Raw genomic sequence first — 19,711 nt, 5'->3', positions numbered from 1 at the left:
GAAAGAATTGATTGATGAGTGGAAGAGAAATTGCGCTGCTCTTGCCATTGGAGAATCTTCTTGCACGCGTTCAAGTCTTTCAGAGGCTGGTGAACTTAGACGAATCGCTTGCCTTTGACTCTTACGATGTTAATAATAATATATTTTAGAAAAATCGTCTTCATGAATTATCGTTTTGCCTGTTAGTTTACATCTGCTTTTAGTGTTGGGTTGCTGTAATTAACAGAGCTCATTTAGAGGTCGATGCTATTGCTGCCCTGTGATTAGTTTCTTAGCTGAGATTGGGCTTTTGGCCAACTCAATTCGTGTCTCTCTGTGGATCTGTCTTGTTTGCCATTTCATTGTGTGGGCTCTGAGCTGAGTGGCTCCGCCTTCTACTAATCTGCGCTGCTGCAGCTTGTTCCATCGTCTCGCCGCGGCTGTCATGCAGCATGCTGTGCGTGCATGACGCATTGCCTCGTTGCCATAATGGCCATAATGGCTCAAGCGATCGTGTTTGGGAGGCATCAGCATCATCATCTTCCAGTCGAGGCAGTTGGCCAGCCTGGACGGTCGGAGACTGGAGCCACATTTGTATTGCGTATCGCGTTTCTTATGCAAATAATTTCTGTGGAAATTGTGAGACGAGAAATCTGTTGCTCCCACTCCGCCGCCCCCCTTTTCCGTCCCCTTCTTCTCTCTCTCTCTCTTGCTCACACTCAAGTTTTCGAGTAATATTATTTTGTGTCTTTTTCACTTTCGTGCGGCCGTTGTTGTAATTTAATAACCAAGCAAGTCGTATTTTGCCTCCTGCTGCTAACCCCGAGGCTCCGTTGGAGAGGCAGGAGATGCAGCTGGAGCTGAAGTAGGGAGTGGGAGTAGGAGTAGGAGTGCGAGTGCGAGTAGGCGTGGCTGAGTGTAGAGGAGGCTATGGCTTGGCGTGGGCTGTTGTTGTTGTTGTCGCTGTTGCTCTGTGGCTTTTAAAGCACTTGTGCAATAAATTAAAAAGGCGATTTCGTGTCGCCGTTGCTGTTGTTGCTGTTGCTGTTGCAGCGGCAGCTGCTGTAGATGGCGGTGAAGCAGCAAGTGGTGGCAGACATGCAGATTTTTGACATACTTGTTTGCATTTTGCTGCCGTGGCGACTGCTGCTGCTGCTGCTGCTGCTGCATCAGCATCAACTTGTCGCACTCGCTGCACCAGCTACAACAACAACAACAACAGCAGCAATCAGAAAGAAAAAATTGTTTGTTGTTGCTGCTGGCGTTTGAAATGTGCTACGTCATTTCTGTCGTGGTGCCTGTGCACAGTGAGAAAATACTCCACAGACGTCCCACAAATGATAAGAAGGCCAGATTTCCTAGTTAGAAGAGGCAGACTTAACACCTTTAGAATATATATATTTTATAAGCTATTAAATTTCACTGAACACCAAGTCTATTTATCTGCCTGGGAATAAGACTCAACGCCCCACAGTGCAGCGAGATTTATTTCTATATATTATATAGGCAGAAGCACATCGAATTAGTTGGTTAGCTCCATGAACCATATATAGTTAGAAAGCATTTAGTAAATACAATTAGAAATGATTAAATATTAGAACTAAAATAGCTGAAGTAAAAATATTAAAAAACAATAAGTCAGAAGACAAAATTAAAGACCGAACTGAGAGGTCTTAAATTTATTTTAAATATAAATTTATTTCTTCAATGTGCCCCTTGAAGTCATCATTTTGTTTGCAGTGTATTAAAGATGTGCCCAGTGCAAGTCGCGTTGGCTGAGCTGTCTCTGAAGCTGGACAGACAGACAGACGGCTGGGCAGGGCTGGGCTCGGGTTGGGCTCGGGCTGTGCTGGGTGTCGTTGTCAGCTCATGTCCCGAAACGAGATGTTTAACATACCCGTAGAAAATTGTTTTTCAGCTGCTGCGTCAGGATTTGTGTCCAGCCACAGAGGCCGTGCTCATGCCCCATGGCAATGGCTATTTAGTGAATGTTGCTGCTGCTGCTGCCACGCAACGATTTGACCCACTTTTCAGTGGGGTATCACGGCAAGCGGGCTCACTGCTGTGGCTTTAAGCTGGCCACCTAATGGGCTCAGGCTGCAAGTGGCCAGCCAGGTGCTGCAACTCCCCAGTGCATTGGCACCTGTGCGCTGTCCAAGCACTAAACTGGTTGCCTCTCATCCAATAACTTGCTGCATTTACTCGGCCCCAACAAAAGCCAAACAACTTGGCACAAGTCACAGCAGGCCGCCGCCGGCTTTACAAATTGTCTCGGCCAACAGCAGCAGCAGCAGCAGAGAAATGCAAAATTATGACAACTGCATTTGCAGTAAGCCAAACGCCAACGTAGTGCAGCAAAGCCTCTTGCCACAGCAGCATCCTGCCTGGCAGGAGGTCCTGCTCGTTGGTGTTCTGTTCTGTCCTGTTCCGTCCGTCCGCCTGTTGCCTGCCCCGTTTTGCAAGTGTCAAAGTTAACTCGAAATTATTGTTGGCTAAACTTTTGTGGCGCTTAGGCTCCACCCAGGCCCAGCTTCGGCTGCATCCCAGAATTTATTGTTTGCGGTGTTCGCTGTGTGCGCTCTGACATGGCTCGAACCTCAGGCTCAGGCTCTGCGCCTGCCCCTGCTCCAGACTCCGTCTCTGCCCGCGCCTCCGCCTCGGTCTCGGCTTCAGCTTAATCAACTGCAATTGGTGCAATTTTGTGGCCAGCATTTTTGCATTCTCATTCAGCTGGTCGCTGCTCGCTGGCCTTACATATATATGGATATTTTTTGTTCTCCATAGTTTCTCGTTGCATTGTTTTGCCTTCAATTTCAAGCCTGACTGCAGTTGCATTAAAACTTTTGATTGCTGCTGCGGTCTGCCTGGGAACATGGCCAAGATTAGAGCAAAGGTCAACAGCAACAAGGCTTTTCATGCTGCACCCCGCACGCCAGATATCGTAATGTTTATTTTTTATTTTTCGAAACAAAAGCCCAACAAATGTAATTAAATATTGTCTTAGACCAATTCATTTATATTTTGGTTTCACTTGAAAATATTCATTTCATATTTGAAACACGTGAAATCGATATTAGCTCTCTTGGCTTGGCTCTCTTTAATTTTAATTAATCAAACGGTTATTTACTTTTCCGACTCAATTTCCACGCTCGCTTGACCGACGCTTGACCTCAATTAGACCTTATCTAATCCATTTTCCACACGCTTTGTTTTGACCTAATCACCTTTGCGGCTGCTCGTCGTCAACTACCTGAACATAGGTATAAAATACGAGGCCCAGCCTGTGACACTTTGCACTTGGCCATGCCCCTCACAACTTTCAACTTGCAGCTACTTCTGAGAGCTAATCATGGACTGGGTTACGCCCACTCAAAAACTCTTGTCAAAGGTCGTAATTTTACGATATTCCTGGAAGCTGCGGGCATTTTGAAATCCATGGACAGGTATAGAGTTAAAGGTAACTGTCATCCTAACTCTTCGCATGATAAAGAAATTTATATTCCATTGAATATAAAGTGAGTGATATTTTTTGTTTAGAGGTGGATAACTTTAAGCTAGCAGCACTGTTTGATTCGATAATCCATTTAACACTTAATAAATGCGTTTTGTTGATCTTCTTTTGACGTTTCATTACACAAGTGCAACCATTGCAAATTTGTTAATAATTTTATTAATTTTGGTGCTCTATTTGTGAAGCTCGTTGTGTAATTTTTGCATTTCTGGCGGCCTTTAATGAAGATTATTTTTGGCTGAGTAAGTATGTAAATTAGCTGAGCTAGTTAGTTAAGGACAATCTACAAGCTTTTGGCAAGTCCACAGAAAATTGCTGTTTGGGATCCATTGGGCCATATGCCTTTATACGTGACAACTGGTGCTCCAGATGACGCCAACATGGCTAGAATCAAATTTAAATTAATATTTGGCATTCAAATTTCTATTCAATAAAGTGCGTTTTATTGATATTTAAAATATATATTTATGTTTTCTTATGACTAAAACTTCTGCAATTCTTTAAAGAAATCAATAATTATTTTCATTTAAAAAACTTTCACAAATAAAAAACTTCATATTAAGTAGAAATGTTATAATATGTTGTAAAGCGCGTTAACTTTTAAGTATTATTTCAGATTGGCTAAGATTTATGAAATGGAGATTCGTTGAAGTCACATAAAACTTTAGCATTCTGTAGCAGCGCTTGCTTTTGCTGAGCAGCTACTGACAGAATATGACATTAATGAAAATGCGAGAGTCGTTAAAGTCAGATGTTGAACAATAACGAAGATCGATATTTCGCACACGCATTGAGGATGCAAGCTGCAGTTGACAACCACTAAAACCGCTGCATAAAACTCTACAAAGTTGCATGCCACAGGCTGAGGCTGAGGCTGGGGCACATCAACTTCGCCTTCGACTTCGACATCAAGTTGCAACTCAAGCGACGACTGATAATAATGACGCTGCATAAATTGCGTTTTAATGTCAACAAAGAGACAAATATTATAATATCCCAGCTCGACTCGACTCGACACGAAGCCTGTTCCAGCTCCAGCCTCAGCCTCAGCCTCAGCCTCAGCCTCAGCCTCAGCTTCAGCCCCCTGGCCAGATGTCAAAGTGCGAGAGCAAACGTGGAGAATTATTTGCGGCTGCCGAAAGATATTTCCTGTGGCAGCTTTTCATGCCACATGCAACTTGTTGTCGTTGTTACCGCCGCCGCAATCTAATGGAAATTTATGTTGAAAGCATGCTCCATCTTCGTTCATGCCATCAACTAAAAATCTACCACGTATCCAGCTCCCCTGCAACAGCTGAACCTAGTTGACCAGCTGGCAACAATTTGTAGGCATTTTCATATTGAACTGCCTCGTCGAACGTCGACCTTAGAAGTTACACTGTCCTGCATGCAACACTTTTATTTTCGATTGCAACTTTCAAAGACAAGTTGCACATGATATTTTATTAGTAATGTTCCATGTTAAGCAAATTGGGTATATCTTTGCTGCAGAATCTAATCGTCGTAACAAAAGTCATCCAAACAGAAGAGCAGGCGGACAGCTTCTCATTCTGATTAACGCATATTTAATAATGCAAAAACAATATTTCCTAATGACATACATAGTATGGCTATGAGTTAAATAATGAAAACTAGATCTCCTTTCTGCGAACCTTTTGAAGCTCACCTTTAAGGCTCAATTGAACAATATTTACATTGAAATTGATATACTTTGTATTGCTTAATTTCTTTCAAAGCCAACGACTCGCACTCCCATCCCTGAGAACAGGGTCTTGCAAACATTAAGAATTAGAGCCAGTTAAAACTAGCGGTTAGAGTGAAGACATTTTTAAGCCTTCAAATATGATGCCCTTTCATTGGTCTAGGATATGAAGACAAAAGTTATAAAGCTTCTTTGTGCTCGTACGTGCATGGGTCTCTCAGCAGACCACAGGGTATTGCGAACTCAAGTACTATTGACTGCAAAAGGTACCTTGACTTAAGATAAATACTAGATTCAGTTATTAAGCTCCATTTTATAAAGACGATAGTAAGTTCTTAGAAACGCTTCCCAATCCAATTGCGTCTTTTAACTTATGGTTAAGATCATTAGCCGATAACATACAGTGAATTTGTATGTGTATATAGATAATAAACTATTTCATACCTTGGCTTAATTATTATTATTATTATTATTATTACTATTATTATTATTATTATTATTATTATTATCATTATTATTTTTATTATTATTATTATTATTATTTTTATTATTAATATTATTATTATGATTATTTTTATTATTATTATTATTATTTTTATTATTATTATTTTTATTATTATTATTTTTATTATTATTTTTTATTATTAATATTATTATTATTATTATTATTACTTTTATTATTATTATTATTATTTGCTTTCTGACCTTAGAACCTGTGTGAAGTAGGATTCGGTATTGTTATGCCATTCTGCAAGATGCGATCTACATCTTTGGCTGAGGCTCACACTTGGAATGTTGCCAGCCTCTAAAATGAATACACACTGTAAAAAATCAGTAACTCAATGATAAAGCTGCAGCACCGATAATAAGTTTGGCTCTTGTACTTTTTTGATTGAGCAGTGCAGATCCTTATAAATATAATTCCATATTAAAGATTTTGAATTAAATTTTATATTTTGGCTTTTGTGACGAAAGATTTAATATTGTGACATGTCTCAGAGTCATTGACTCAATGATTGACACAAAGTTCAGCGTGTCTTGTATTACCTGCTATATGTAGCTTAGTCTGAATAAACATGATTGGACGGTTTCTGGAATGTCGCAAATTGTGTCTAAACGTGGCCTATAATAAAGAAAGATTTTGGTGTCTCAGCGAACTGATTCAGTTGTCCTATTCAAGCACAGTAAAGTTGAACATACATTTCCTGCTCTTGGAATGATTTGAGTATCTTCTAAATTTTAGTCAGTCGAGATAGGGAAGACTTATGTGTACGATTGCAGTTATCTATCTCCAATAGTTTCCGAGATACAACGTAAGATTGAGTATCGCTTTTAATGCCACTAGAAATGGCAAGTATGTTGTCTAGTGTTATTGGTTGCCAATCGAAGTCCGAGTCGCAGTTTAACGAGTTTGAAGGGCGAGGAGAGCGGCTGGGTAAAGGTGAACCATGGCTGGACTGTAATTTTGCAATTATTTGCTTGCCGTGGTCATAACTCATTGCGAACGTGGGTGCCATCTCTGCCCCGACTCCACCGCAGCTTGCCGCAGAGCTGGCAGTTTTGCTTTCACGTTTCGTAGACCTGAACTTTGACACAGATTTTGCATTGGACTCCCAGTTGTTCGCCCATAAGGCTGATAATCGCATGCCAGACAGAAATATGCTCCATGTTTGCGCCTTCGGGGGCGTCGGCCCGGCCCGGCCCAGCCCCAGCCCCAGCGTGGCTCGGCCGTGAAAGTTTTTGGCGGTAAGCTAAAATGGTTTGTGTCTTTAAAAGGTTTTCCGCTATTTGCAATTTGAAATTTGAATTGAAAATGGAAAATGGACCAGGGGCTATGCAGTCGAGTGCAGAGATAGGGGTCGGTAGGTAGAGTTGGTAGGCTTCTACCTGAGTCTTTCAACTGTTGCTCCCATGCTCTCGCATGACTATCTGCCATGGCCCCTGTCCTTGTCTCTGTCCTGACAAGAGCACACACGATCTGGCTGCGCAGATAAGGATTATAAATCATTTTTATAATATTTTCCACACAAACGAAGACAATAAATCAACTACAAAATGTCACTTGGCGCCAGCAACCACCGCCGTACAAGCTGAGGAGCGTTTTCTTTTTGTTTTTTAAACAGATTCTTACATATGCATGACGTTGTAGCCATCTAATAGATGATTAATGTAAGTGCTACGCGTCTCTGATAAACGCCTCAAAGTAATTTGCATAATTCGTGTCGCTTTGCTTAGGCCAATCACATATTAGATAGCCATCGACCTTGCCAGGGCTTTTCCCACTGAAAATGGAAAACGGAAAGTCAGCTGAGAAAACCGACGGCAACTGTACCTCGGCCTGTTGGCAAGGTGTTGAATAGTTTGTTATCGATAAACGCATCGATAGCTGCACAATTGTTGCACCTGCCATAAATCACGGCACACGCAGTCGCCTTATCAGCTCCAGGTCTCAGCTGTTTGCACTCATGAGCGCCCTACATGACGCGATAACACAGAACGATTTAAGAGACTACGAACCCGAGACTGTATGCCCAAACATCAACAATGCGACGTTTGTTCGTAATCGCTGCCTTGAAATCTCCCGTAAATATTGCTTCATTACAGCTCGACTCGGATTCCAGGGAACTTTTCGCCAGGGCCTGGGCCATAAAAAAGGTGCTGGGCCTGGCCTGGGCTGCTGCTGCTGCTGCTGCCTTTTTAATTGATTGCTCTCTGCTCTCGTCCAGTGTGTCTCGCATTATCACAACAAGGCAATCGCACACACACACTCACACACTCGATAAATAACAGCGCACAGCGGGTCCAGTACGTGCGCCGCCTGCTTAGGGTTCGGCCATAAAGGTCTGTAATGAACCCTTTCTTTAGGGCGTCTTGCCTAACCCGGTCCAGTCCGGCGATAAACATCGCTCAGAACTGTGCCCATCGTTAGTCTTGCTGCTTCATCTTCATCTTCGTGTACTTCTCGGTCTCGGCTGGGGTCTTGTTTTGACTGCCGTTTGGCTAAGCCCTCGTCCCTCGTTCGTTTCGATCGGGCCTAACGAGCTGCTACCTGTGCCTTTATCTGCTTCAGTTATCGATTGAGCGATTCCAATTGGGCCATCGACCATTAGGTTGTTCATTGCTGTAATCTATGTGATATCTGCGGCTCACAGGATGCATGTAATTAAGTGTTTCTGTAATTTGTTTAGAGTCCCCGAGCAAGTTCATAGTTCAGGGCTATTGCAACTGTGCCACAAATCGTTTGCGGCTTTGTCTGCCACCAAACTGTCGCTGCCTGCGGCTTAGTCAGCTGTCAACAGTTCATAGTTGAGCTCCAGATCCACGTTCACATTCCCATTCACATTTCCAGATCCAGACTCTAGAACCAGGCCGCACCCAGCCTCACATGTGTCGTCATTCGCGTCGTCACTTGCATTATTTTGACAGTTCATTTGTCACTTCTTCTGATTTGACTGCGGTCTGGATCTGTAACTACACGAGATGAGTGCTGCTCCTATGGGCATGCACACATATGGCGACCACCATGAGGCATACAATAGGAGAGCAGATGTGTTGAAAGCTGAACCCACACACAACTCAACTGACACTTGTGGATGAGGCCCAGCCAGCTTTGGGCTTGAGATGAGATCTTAATTGGGTTTTGTGCAAGACAAGTTTAACTTAACTAAACTATCTATATTAGGCTTAGATAATTTGTATAAGATTCCATTAGGGACTAACTTCTCTTGACAAGTTAATCTGAATCAAAAACTGAAGCTGAAAACTGTAGCAAGAAGGTGTCTCAGGAGAGACTGTCCATACTCGACTGCCCAGCATAGATTTCGTTTAGGTAACTGAGATTGACTCCCAGCCAGCTTCATAGATGCATTTACCACAGCTTCTCGATATATGAACATAGTTAGTTAGATACACAGTCTAAATTTGAATATCAATAACATCCAAATAATAATATTTGATCATAATTTAAAAACTACAAGCTTCAAATTAATATAAACATCTATCTTAACTATTTATCGATAATCTTATCAATTTATCGAGCGCTTTCATCTCCGTTCTGGTACCCCTTGGGCCAAGTTAATTTATCTTTATATATGCATATTAATATTTATATATGCTTGGAGCGAGAGCTTATGCAGATGCATATGAATTTATTACCCCTTGGTATTTGTTTTCTCTGCTTTGTAACGTCGTCATTTGTACCCTCGACAATGACCCCTTCAGATTTGTTCAGATTTGTTAGCAAAATCCCCTGCAGAGCGGACCAAGCGAGGGATTTAATAATGCAGACGGCCAACAGGTAACTGGCATCGCTGCTCATGCTCCTTCTTGCTGCTTGCAGCTTGCAGCTTCTATCTGCCAGCTCGCAGGCTACCTGCAACTCAATGCATCGAACTCAGTGTGAATGATGCATTTGCTTTGTTACTCGAGGCTTTTTTAGCTTTACCTTTGGCTTCAGTTTCAGCTGCAGCTTCAGTTCATATGCATATGAAATATTGGACACATGTCAGAGTTAACTTAAGTTATTGATGCTACCAGCACTCGCCTAAGGTTCAACAGCTAAGCAATATATCCGAAAAGCGAAGCACACATAATTAAAAACTGTCAAATAAATAAGAGAAATGGCAACCCTGAGCTTCAGAGCAGCTACTGCACTTTCCAATTACCTTTCCATTGGAGCACAACGAAATTAATTTGACAGCTGCCTCCATTTTGTTTGGCCCAAACAATTTTGTGCAAACCATCAAGGAAAATCGTTAAAAAAGCATTCATTTTAGAGCTAATTGTCTCTAGGAGATACTTCTCTTAATTAATTCATGGGACATTTTTGATTCAAGGAACCTTCCTTTGATTTAAGAACTCATATTCAGCTGCTCGTTTCAAATCTGAGTCTATGTATTATCTGTGAAATGTGGTAATAGCATCAAATTCTAATTTTCAAACGTTCTGTTGAATCTAGACTCAAAGTAAGTTATTTCAATGAGTTGAATTTGCTCAATTGCTGCTGCCTCTCGTTAGCTTAATTCTATTTCTCAAGTCATGTCCAGCAGATAATATATTGTTGACAAATATTGATTCGTTTATATATTTTAAACGCCTTTTGAAGGAATAAATTGTATCAGCTTTTAAAAACTAAGTTGCTGGCTGTTACAGTACCCCAAATAAATGCTTTGAATAACTCAGTTTTGGACTCAATAAGTTGACAACTTGTCTGATTCCTGGTTACTACATCGCATTGGTCAATGTCATTAATTTAGACATTGCTTAGGCATTTTATTTAAGGAATTGTATGTGAGTTTTCAGAAGATGCATACCAGCTCACTCTCATCGTGTTCCCTTTGTACTTTAAGCTTGAAACTCGAAATTTTAAGTCGCTTCATAGATCAGCTGGACGAAGCCGCAAGTTGCAGTTGCAGTTACATATATCATCCATCCTCGTATAGTTGCTTCAACCGATATGAGCATTTTATATATTTAATAAGAGACAAAAAAATTATTATTATTATTTTTATTATTTTTGACCTGATTATCCTTTAAAGGTATTTTTAATGGTTTCATAATAAAAGTTAATTTCTTTAACAGTCATTATAAAGTAATTATTATCAACCTATATATTCACAGGAATTACTTATTTTGCTATATACAAGCTCGGCTTCAGTAATTATTGACCTTAAATCTATTTGGTATATAAATTCGATCTGGCAAGCGTTAAGTATTAGGACATAGCGTGCGGAATGCCTTACATGAAGCTGCAAATGCAGTAACTGAAGATAAATTGAAATCAATAAAGTTTTCAAAGTGTCTTAAGGAACGTAGTCATGGACTGTAAAAGGCGCAAATCGATAAATCAACTATCGATTATCAAAAAAGTTCTTTTGGACAAAGTTCTGAAGTATGTGAGTTTCCAGAATCGTCCATAAAGTGCACTGTTAGAGTGGAAATGAAGCAGATCAAGTTCGTTTTATGGAGACAATAAACACAACATGTGATTTTAATTCAGACTGCGATCGGTGCTATCGAAAATTATGTTAATGTGTGGGGCTAACAATGGGAAAACTGTAAACATGTCGCATAAATTTAATTAATTACAATTTCTTTATCCAATCGACCCAGATTGGGGCCCGTTTGCCAGACTGCGATCTGGACGGTAATCGCTTTATGGCCGCACAGCAGCCGCCTACAGATCTAGCAGAGATTAGACGACGACACATGGCCAAAGGCCGCAATCACTTGATCACAGTTCGGGATTGTCATCCAATCGAAGAGAGCTATTCGATTTAGATTTTACAACCAGCGGGGCCATTTCTTATTCAAATTTTTGATTTAGGCTGGCTGGATAAGAGAGGGGATGGAGAAGGAGGAGGTAGGGAGCTTGGAAGAGACGTGAGACGGGGCCTGACCGCCTTTGGCAGCTCATTAAGAAAGTTGTTCCGCATTCATTTTTTATTGACGTTGTCGCCCCGCTGCCGCTGATTATCTAAACTTTTCTCCAGCTTGTCTCCGCGTTTTTATGGCCGGGCGTTTATTTTACCTAAATGTTTTGATAAGTTTTCGTTAAGCCCGCCTGTTGTTGGCCATGTTCTGCTTTGGTAGTTGGAAATTTACGACGACATCGTTTGTTATTTGGTTTATGGCTTGTTTAGGTAGACCTGAACTGAACACCGAGATGTGGGCAAGAGTTTCTCTTTCCCTCTTGCAATGCAACCCAAGACTTGACAGCGCCTGATCTCACTAAACGATCATTCTCTCGACATTTGCTTATCTCTGCCGTATTTAGCCAGCAGCCATAAAGGGTATCATATCATCAACTGATTCACAGCTACTTGTGGACACACTTGCATGCCCTCCACTTCTCGTGCTCTGACTTGCTGTTGCACTCGCAGTCGCACACACTTCACGCTCTGCTCACATAAACCATAATTTTTTTATAGCCGACTTCTACAACTGGCTGCTATATATTTACAATGAGCCATAATTTCAACATTAGGGCATCATAAAAACGTCATGATTATTTTAAAACTCATTTTCATTTTGTTTTTCCTTTTCAGACTTTTCATTATTTTTTGTTAAACTTTCATTGAAAGCAATGAAAGGCCAGCGAGAAAGAAAAATATTTTATTAACACTTCGTTCCATTGAAGATCAATATTATTTTTAAACGTGGCCGGGCTGGCTGGTCCGGAGCGCCGTCAACTTCCTCTCTGGGGCTGAGTTCTGGGTAGTTTTTGGCTCGGGGCTGCTGGCATATTTCACGCAACGGGACGGAAATTAATTTCAATTTCTTTGGGCATTCATTTTCACATTCACATACGAATCGGCATCCACGTGCTTTAATTGTACAATAAAACCATCAGCGGCCTGTCAATGAGACGAAGGCCAGAAAACTATCTGCGGTAATTTGTTTATTTTAAATTATATTTGTTGAAGTTTTTATTCATTGCATTTACATCATAAAGTTTGTCGAGTTACGAGTAACTGCGCCGGTTTATAAACAAATAAATCGCTCGTCGAATTCCAAAGCTCTAGCCCAAAGTACAATCTTCCTCTGCTCCGCTGCTGCTGCTGCTGCTCTCGGGGTGGGCCATTTGGTGGGACAACAACTGCAGCAGCGCCCTCTATTGCTGCTTTGCGGCACTTCCCAGAGTCGCTTCTCTCTCGCTCTCTCCACCTAGGTAATTACCGGTCATTAATAATATGCAGATGTGCCGTTTCTTGCCTCGAATTTCATTCTGTAGACTTTTTTGGTGATGTTGTGTTTATGTTTTTATGGGCAACATTTTCAAATACATAAGTATTTTCAAGTGGTAGTTAAAATTATATAAAAATGGAAGAATATTTGCCTTGCTACCCCCGACTCGATGTCCCTTGCTCCCCCGTTCGGGACCCCAGGGGAGTTTTTACGTAGCTGCCGCAACAGTTTTACGATGCGAAATGTTTTGTATACATATATATATATATTTCGTATATATATGCACTTATTACCTGAGTGGGCACTGGGGGCCACAGAGCCAAAGACTGGGAGAGTGGGAGACAACAGCTGAGTTATTTTACTAGTCAAGCGCCTGGCTGGGGAATATCTATTTAATATTAAAGCTTTATTGAGGCTTTAGCTTGGCTAGCAATAGCCATAAAAGACCAACTTTGTTTCAGAATAAATACTTAACACACTCGCACACGCACACAGTTCATTCGCATAGTCATATTGAATGGACACTTTTGCCAGCTGTACAGCCGTAGTTGCAATTTTTACTGTTCACTATCTGTTGGTTAATGAATTGTATGTCCGCATAATAAAATAAAATTTTATTACAGCTGCAGCTGTTGCATGCTGCAACTAATGAATAAGTGTAAATTCTAATGAAAAAGCGTTAAAGCAACAACGACAACAACAGCAGCCGCAACAAGAGGCAAAGAATGCCAACTATGGCGAAAATTCAATTAAAAATGTAAAACAACTCTAAAGCGCGAGCAGCGTGGAGGCGTGTCGAGCTGGTGGGTCAGCGGTGCAGTGGTGCAGTGGCGGCCAAATGGGCACAAGTGGCAGCTGATGGAGCGCAAGAGCAACGACAACGGCAAACGAGCAACATGCAACACAACATGCAATTAGAGAAGGAGGAGGCAAACGCAACGTGCCGGATGAGATGCGCCTGGACGCAGTTGGCTTTGATTGCTCAATATGGCCTCAGCCCCGCCTCTGCAGCCGCCGCCCCGTCGAAGCAGCGTATTTATTGTATCGTGGCCTTAGTGCGAATAGTTGGTGTTCACATAACGCCTGTGGGCCGACCAGTAAAGTTGACAAAGAACCTGGTTAAGCTGCACAGCATCTGTGGGCAGCGGCAGTTGCATTGTTGTGGCCCAGCACGCAAATCACCGGAGGCTGGGGCTTATGGTCTCTGGGGGATTTGCCTTTGAATGACTGTGGAATAAAGCCAGGGCAGATGAAAGGCAGGCAGCGTTGCGCGACGCAGTCTAAAGCTAAATATAGCATGGCTCTTCTGAATGATTAAGCTTCGGAATCGTTCTAATAGTCGCGCATCGAATTTCATTGAATTGACCAAAGTCGATAGTGCAATTTTACGATATATTATACGAAATATTGCTTCGATTTATAACAACAGAAACAAAAACATTCGCTGTTTCGATTTACGTTTTAAACGTGATTTTTGACTTCAATAAACTCATATATAAATATAATTTAATTACACTTTTTAGTCTAATCCCTTAATAAATTATAAGTATTCTATTCGATTTTATGTATTTAATATATTATATAATCTCTGCTGATAAGCATGTATTCTTACATAATGAAATAAATAAATAATTATCACTGTTTCTCTTTATGCTTATTTCGGATTAAGAACAATATTTTAAAATATCTTTTGTGTAACTCTTGAATGTTCTTAACAGACCCCATCAGCTATGCCGTCTGGCCGTAGTCTGCGTGTGTATAACGAATAGTTGCTAAGCTCAGCTAAGCTCGGCTTTAGTACAAAGTCAATTTGCGCTTCTTCCGCTTGAACTAATTAAATTTAGCTTGATTTAGAGCAAATCCTTGCTCAGTATCTGCAGTGCTTTAACAAATCGCAACACTTTTCCCCGAGGCTGTAATTTATACCGAAATAAAGAACTTTTTCGTACACTCTCCCTCTCCCGCTTTCACTCTCTTTCTCTATCTCTCCTGCTTGTGTCTGCTTGGCCTTTTTAAGCAGTTTGTTACCCCCGAGTTTTAGTGGCCAAGATTTATTTGCCGAGATTTTGAAAGAGTTGTTGCCGTTCCCAGCCGCGCGATTATCCAGTGCATTGAACGCGGCCAGCCATTAATTACCAGCAGCTGTTGCTGCGGGAAGCAGAGCCGAGATTCCCAATTGTACCAGGGTCCCCGCGTCCTCATCCATTATACATTCCCCTCGAATATTTGCCTATTTATGAAATATTATTTCAGTGCCGCAGCTCGCATGAGGTGAGCATTTCTCTTGCTAGCAGCCAAAGGAGTTGCCGTGTCAAATATTCTCTCGATCTGGGATCTGGGGGATCTGGAACCTATTTGAATATGTGCGTAGGTGTAGAGCGCCTTGGATTTCCATAATTGTCTCGTAGGCTTTGGCTTTGTCGAGCTGATGCCGTTCCACCCGTTTATGGGGTGCAGTTTTTATGGTGCTAAAGACATTAAAACTGTCATAGCAGCGGGCACTTAATTTGATATTCGAGTGCGGCATAATTGGAACAGACCCCGGCAACATGTGTATAAATGGTGTAAAAACATCCAAACATGGGGTAAAGACCGTTCAGATTCGTGTGCCGACGAGTATTAATTCTGACGTGTCGGGAGTTGCATGGGTGGCCCCAACACATAATACCAACAATAACAATAGCAACAGCACGCACACACTCATAGAGAAGGGCGTGGGAGTGACATTCACTGTGGGGCCCCTTCGGCTGAGATTGGGGCTGTTCTATTTTTGTTACGGGCGCCTGTTTAGTCTTTGAGATCCAGATACCTGAATAATTATTTAACTTGCTTGTATCTAATGACTGTGAAATAGAAGAAATGTCAAAGAAAATATAAAATATAAATATATAAAATATAAACTGACAATTATTTGGGAAAGACTTTTAAAGGCAAATTATATGAGATAAAATCATTATATCCTCACCAGACACAGAAAAGTAGATTAATTTGATAAACAGAAAGAACAAATCTAATTCTATTTAAATATATATATCTAAAATTCTCAATGATTTAACTTAATAAGTGCAAAAGCAAAAGACGAGAAATCTGAAGCACATATAGATTTTAAAAATACGAAGTTTCTTTAGTATGCTAATGTATAGTTCGATTCAGTGTATTTTACAGTATCTCCTAGTCGGTCATTTACTTCAATATCATTCTGACTTGCTTATTATTATTACATTGCTCTTTGTTATCGTTGAGCGCCACATGACGCAGACGAATGGGCATTGCTGCTTGAAGAAAACTGGATCAGTTTACAATTGAAACTATATGTGGATTAAATTAGGTGTGGGCATCCGGTTTACTTAAGTGGCAGCTACTAATTATTAGAGATTCAATAAGGAGTTCCTATAAATAGCTTGGATATTTCTGGTGAAACTCAAATGTCTGACTAACTTTAATTTTGTTAAACTATCAACAGTCTGGACTGAAATTTTATATTTTATATTTTATATTTTATATTTTATATTTTATATTTTATATTTTATATTTTATATTTTATATTTTATATTTTATATTTTATATTTATATTTTATATTTATATTTTATATTTATATTTTATATTTTATATTTTATATTTTATATTTTATATTTTATATTTTATCATTTCTATTTTCATATTTTATATTTTATATTTATCTTTATATTTTATATTTTACTATTTATTTTATATTTTCATTATTTTTATCTTTATATTTTCTATTTTATCTTTCTATCTTTTATATTTCTCTTTTATCTTATTTTCTCTTTTCTATTTATCTTTTCTCTTTTATCTTTTCTCTTTTTCTTCTCTTTTCTCTTTTCCTCTTTTATCTTTCTCTTTTCTCTTTTCTCTTTCTCTTTTCTCTTTTCTCTTTTCTCTTTTCTCTTTTCTCTTTCTCTTTTCTCTTTTCTCTTTTCTCTTTCTCTTTTCTCTTTTCTCTTTTCTCTTTTCTCTTTTCTCTTTTCTCTTTTCTCTTTTCTCTTTTCTCTTTTCTCTTTTCTCTTTTCTCTTTTCTCTTTTCTCTTTTCTCTTTTCTCTTTTCTCTTTTCTCTTTTCTCTTTTCTCTTTTCTCTTTTCTCTTTCTCTTTTCTCTTTCTCTTTTCTCTTTTCTCTTTCTCTTTTCTCTTTTCTCTTTCTCTTTTCTCTTTTCTCTTTCTCTTTTCTCTTTTCTCTTTTCTCTTTTCTCTTTTCTCTTTTCTCTTTCTCTTTCTCTTTTCTCTTTTCTCTTTATCTTTCTCTTTTCTCTTTCTCTTTTCTCTTTTCTCTTTTCTCTTTTCTCTTTTCTCTTTTCTCTTTTCTCTTTTCTCTTTTCTCTTTTCTCTTTCTCTTTTCTCTTTTCTCTTTTCTCTTTTCTCTTTTCTCTTTTCTCTTTTCTCTTTTCTCTTTTCTCTTTTCTCTTTTCTCTTTTCTCTTTCTCTTTTCTCTTTTCTCTTTTCTCTTTTCTCTTTTCTCTTTTCTCTTTTCTCTTTCTCTTTTCTCTTTTCTCTTTTCTCTTTTCTCTTTTCTCTTTTCTCTTTTCTCTTTTCTCTTTTCTCTTTTCTCTTTTCTCTTTTCTCTTTTCTCTTTTCTCTTTTCTCTTTTCTCTTTCTCTTTTCTCTTTTCTCTTTTCTCTTTTCTCTTTTCTCTTTTCTCTTTTCTCTTTTCTCTTTTCTCTTTTCTCTTTCTCTTTTCTCTTTTCTCTTTTCTCTTTTCTCTTTTCTCTTTTCTCTTTTCTCTTTTCTCTTTTCTCTTTTCTCTTTTCTCTTTCTCTTTCTCTTTTCTCTTTTCTCTTTCTCTTTTCTCTTTTCTCTTTCTCTTTTCTCTTTCTCTTTTCTCTTTTCTCTTTCTCTTTTCTCTTTTCTCTTTCTCTTTTCTCTTTTCTCTTTTCTCTTTTCTCTTTTCTCTTTCTCTTTTCTCTTTCTCTTTTCTCTTTTCTCTTTTCTCTTTCTCTTTTCCTCTTTTCTCTTTCTACTTTTCTCTTTTCTCATTTTACTCTATTATCACTTTCTCTCATTTTCTCTTCTCTCTCTATGTTATCTTTGCTCTTCTCTTTTCTCTTTTCATCTTTATCTCTTTTCTCTTTTCTATTTCGTTTTCTCTTTTCTCTTTTCCGCTGGTCCTCTTTCTCTTTGAATCTTTCTATTCATAGTCATATTTTATATTTAGTAAGATTGTTTTAAGGCAATGTTTTCGTTAAAGATAGGAATAGAGTAATTGGAACTTTAACATAAAACTAGTTAATTAATTATCTTGCATTAGTTACGTACTTTTTGTGGCTTTATACATTGCATTGCTTTCCGTGCATTTTGATCATATGGCAGTCTGGTCCTTCCAGCTTGGACACATTCTTATCGAAATCTCTGGCATAAATCAGAATCACGGTCCTCGCGCGCTGGGCTGGCATGAGCAATTGCGATGGCATGGCTCATGACCATGGGCCACAGCGGCGACTATTCCCACGCTTTGGCACACACGGTCATAAAGTTTCGCCACCCAAATGGCCCGCGAGTCGCCAGCAACTGGGCGTGCAGTTGTCCAAGTGGCAGATGGGAGCTGAGGGGCATGTGTCGCTGGTCATAAAGCAAACGACGCCCGACGCAATGTCCTCGATGAGTGGAGCGCACATAAAAAGTTCTTCAACAATATAATAAACAATTTCCTGATAAATCGACAAAGACTGGGACCCAAGTCACTCCCATACTCCACCTGATCTCCCCAGCTCTCACAGCGCATCGCCTCATTGGCATGCCGAGTGACGAGTGCGAGTCGAAATTTATGATGCACACAAATTTATGCTTTTTAAAATGTAAGCGAAATATTTAAAAGCCAAATGCGAGGCGTACGTGTCTAATGTGCGAATGGACAAATCTCTAATGAGTACCAGCTTCCACTTTCCACACCCTCCAAGCCCCGTTATGCCCAGTTGCCAAGCTCTCAGGGGCAATTCATTGGCCGATTGGTTTGCCTTGCATGCTGCATTGTTGCACAAATAACTCAAGTTGCAACTAATTACGACGCATTTCGTACTTTACAACTGCGGCAATAAATTTCAAGCGTGTCCCCTGACACGACGTCGCCCATGAAGCAACTCTCGCCTGCCACCAATTGGCAGCATGCAGCTCACAGTTCGCTGGCGACTGCCAACTGGCGACTGGCGACTGGCGACTGGGGGCCGCAGATTTCAGATTGTGCCTCCTTGCGCTCATCGTTTTTTTGTTACAACGTTTAACACGCCTCGTCATCATATTCGGAAGCAATGCATCATTCCGCAGAGGCATGTGTCATGGCAACCCAGGCACTTGCACCACAAATTGGTTTTGCATTTCGCTGAGGATCCCCGCGTGGCACTGAGCGTTGCAAGTGCAAAATGTTGCGCATGTTGCACAGCTTAACAAAGCCTGCAGAGACATCGTTCAAGCAGGTAACTTACAGCTTTCCAATGAGTAGGCTGCTGATGACGACGACACCAGACGGCAGCCTGACCAAGATGTCGCTGTCAAACTGACACAGCACATATTCAAATCTAATTGGGGCTAATGCGACATGGGACAAGAGCAACAGACGCGGAAGCAAGATAAAGCATAATTAAAACAGCGCATTATCCATTTATAATTATATTTGTCATATTTGTCATTTGCATTATCCGATTTGACACTCGCGTTATCTTCAGCTACATCAAAATGCATCGCTGCAGGAGCCCAACAACAACTCTTTTCGCACTTACCAACTGCCACGTCCCTTATCATATAAAACAACATCGGGTACAAATTCGCGACAAATTTGATAATGAGCTGTATGTCGCATATATCTATGTCTGTATATATATATG

Source organism: Drosophila hydei, unplaced genomic scaffold (genome assembly GCF_003285905.1).
Source record: "Drosophila hydei strain 15085-1641.00,03,60 unplaced genomic scaffold, DhydRS2 tig00000149-arrow-pilon, whole genome shotgun sequence".
NCBI lineage: Eukaryota > Metazoa > Arthropoda > Insecta > Diptera > Drosophilidae > Drosophila > Drosophila hydei.
The sequence above is the reverse complement of the archived record's forward strand: the minus strand, read 5'-3'. Positions refer to the sequence as shown.